The 3,485-nt window shown below is 32.6% G+C and overlaps 1 pseudogene; it reads right to left on the reverse strand.

The window, feature by feature from the left end:
- Window positions 1-574: 574 nt before the first annotated feature.
- LOC112095646 lies at window positions 575-1,536 on the reverse strand (annotated as a pseudogene).
- Between the last annotated feature and the right edge of the window lie 1,949 nt (window positions 1,537-3,485).

Genomic DNA, 3,485 nt, shown 5'->3' on the forward strand with positions numbered 1-3,485 from the left:
ATAATTTAATTTTGGACTCACCAAGTTATATTATATTAGATGGAAAGCACTAATTTAAATTTTGACTTATTCCATGAGATTTAGAAGCACTATTTTTTCTTTTTCTTTTTTTCACTTTTTTTCAAAGGGGAATGAAGGCCTTCTTTAAAAGTTGTCACCAATCCAAAGGGTATAACACATAGGAAACCTTAACTTCACTGACCTTCTGAGGTATAACCTTCGCCATAATGTTAGTGGCTTTACTCTTTGTGCTTCTTGTAGGTTTTTTTTTTCTTTTTCATGGAGAGAGAGTGAGGGGATGGCACAGAAGATTGGCCAGCTCTTCAAAGCTGAGCTTTTTGGTTTGTTCTCTTTATGTGGTTGGCCTTCTTACATCTCATTTCTCCTTTTAAAATATAATAATGCCAGTGTTGCTTACGTTGATCTTCACCAACGCTTGCCGTAAGTATCATTTATCCTACTCATAAAATAAGGAGTATTCTCTATGTTGTAATCTTCACAAGAATGAATTGCATGTGTTGATTAAGAATTTCCCAAGAAATCATTGATAACTAATTTACCACGTTCTAAAGGGCTACTTTTCTTTTTTGTCGATCGAGCTGCTCTCCCTCATTTCCACTTATCCAACCTTTGTGAAGAACTTGTACAATTGATGCCACAGAGATAGCCTACTCTATTATCAAATAAATAAGGAAAAGGAAGATGATTTGGCTCCATATATTATATAGTGTGAAAAGAGCAGCTGTGAAATGCAAAATAAAAAAATGACTATTGTTTGCAGAGATTTCCACATAAAGACCCTTTGTTCTGGAAAACATATCACACATACAGGAACCTAAGAGCATACCGATAGAATGAACGAAATATGAACAGTGAACATAATATAGTCATAGATGTTGGGTTGTAATTTGATTATGAGCGAATTTGTTGATGTTGCACCCGCGAAGTATGGAAAGTGCCAAATATTGAGAACTACTCGAGGAGAAGTTATGAATATGAAAAAGGAAAAGTGGGAACCGCTAAAATATAGGAATCGATTGTTATTCGTCCTTTGTTCCCTATAGCAACTAAGGATTAAAAAGCACCAAAATTGATATTTTTGTAAAGGAAAGACGAAGTAAGAGGATGCTATTGAAAACATCGCATCATATGTCGGGGGGCGTCTATTGATTGTGTACTAACAAAATAGAAAAGGTAGGAAATGAAGATATTAACTCTTTTAGGAAGTAGTAATGCGTAAACCTTGTCAAACCAAGGTTGATCAATACCTAAACAAAACAGATTTGAACTTCTCGTAGAATAATTTCCAGTGCAAAATGAAATTCATGAGATAGATAAATATATATAGATATAGATATATATTTGATTAGAACTCCAAGCCCGCGTAAGAGAGGAAAGGTTGGTTGCACATTTTTTAGGTGGAAGTATTGCCTACTTATCGATTACTTTCTCTACTTCTGAGGACAATCAATCTCAAACGCAAATAATGAGTGGAACTATTGACTCTGCAAACTCTGGCTATCACCTTTGGAGCATTATTTTTCCTATTATTTTCCTTTAACTTTTGGACTAAGCCAGAATGATTTCAAGATAAGCTCTGCGCCATTCCATTAAAATTAATAGAATAATGAACATAATAAAAGAACTTATTTTGTACTTTTATTTCTCTTTTTTGTGGGAAAGTAGTTTATACAACTTTACTATGCCTATGACCCTCTTTTTGTACCAAAGGACTTGATGTCACAACTTTTGTGGAACGGGGTCCTCGGCATACCCGCCAAGAGAAGTAAAAAAAAAAAAAGAAAAGGAAAAAAAGAACAAAGCAATTTCACCAATGCAAAATTTTCATGAATGGAAAATATCTCAAGAGAGTTATTTCTCCATTTTGAGGGCATAAACTGTTATTTTTGCTATAGTGGTAGGAGAAGTTCAAATGTTATAACTCCGAAAAAAAGAGAGCCTCGAATCGAATACTTTTGTATGCTGTATTCTATTATGAGACTTCATAAGTTATCACTAAATTTTTTTTACTATAGCTGCTAGTAGAACCCAAAAGATCCTATCTTATTTATAAGTTTAGATCCATTTCTCTCTCTTTATATAAGCAATTTAGCATATACCTATTTATCAATTTTCTAAGCAATCAAAGAACTAAAATCGAAAAAAAAAAGCAATCAAAGAACTTTTTCCTGCACCTATTCGCATGATTCTCTTTGACATTGATTCTATCGGTCGTACATGACCTCCTTTCCCCACAATATTCGTTCTTTCGAATCCTATACTGAAGTCCTTTCACTTTTTTGAAGTTTTTAACCGCTACTTCTTTCTTTATGCCACACCCAAGTAAAGTTGCTTTATAATCACCCCCTTCTTTTTTTATTATGATGTATGTAGCTAATGATTCCAACTAAAAGTCAAGATCTATTATCGTTCATCCCTATCAAGAGTTGGAAAATATATATTTATCATTTTACATTCTAAATTTCACTAACATCTCAACTTTTATATATTTAAATTTCTTGAACTTTGATTGTGTGTATTTTGTTATAATTTGAGCATTTTATGTATTCAAGGATATTTTGGTCATTTTATGGTTAACAAAATATTGGACATCATAACAAATAGTGGTGTGTGCAATCTCTAATGCTATGAGTGTCAATGTGCAAGTGTACACAACAAGTAATATATTGATGAATATTCAGATCGTCTCCACAGGGATTGATGTTATCAGATTTGCTACAGCAACTTAACAATGCAGTTTTGTTTTAAATGAAAATAAAACAACTAATGGAACTAGCAAACGAATTAAAGTAAAAATTCAATAAATAAAATGAAATAAAGAAAAGTTTTACATTAAACACAAGGATAAAACCAATAGGAATGGAGTAGTTGAGTGAATAAATTCACTTAATGGCATTGATTATTTTTCAATTATAGTGCCGTTACTACAACATCTACTATAGCACTAGGCAGAATCCCTCATGCATCCTCATCTGTTGCTTATTGGATATCTTATATATAATGCAACCTAACAGTGACCAATTGTTATGCCAACATTAAATATAACATCAATCGCTCTAGATTTCATTTACTCTACAAGATGAATCCCTATGTCTAGTTCATCATTAATTTTAGATCAAGTATGACCCTATTCAAATTGAGATTTACTCAACTTGGGAAACCCAATCTAAAACCAAGTATTGTCTTAATGTGATCTATTAAGTCAGACCTTTTTAAGGCTCTTTCTTAGCTAGTATCTCTAAATCGGTGGTCAGCCAAAATAGAGAATTAAAATAAATACAATTAAGACAAAATACTATAGCAAACATAGAGTAACATGCTTATATAAGTCGAACATCCACTAATTTAGTGTTTATTTTCTGAAGTGGGAGTGAGGAGTCTAGATTCCTCACACTCTAATGTTTACTTACCAATTTTAAGGTGGAGTGGGAATCCACTTCCTTCTCTTCCATTTTTACCTCATA

This window comes from Citrus clementina, unplaced genomic scaffold, assembly GCF_000493195.1.
Source record: "Citrus clementina cultivar Clemenules unplaced genomic scaffold, Citrus_clementina_v1.0 scaffold_1, whole genome shotgun sequence".
Taxonomy (NCBI): Eukaryota; Viridiplantae; Streptophyta; class Magnoliopsida; order Sapindales; family Rutaceae; genus Citrus; species Citrus x clementina.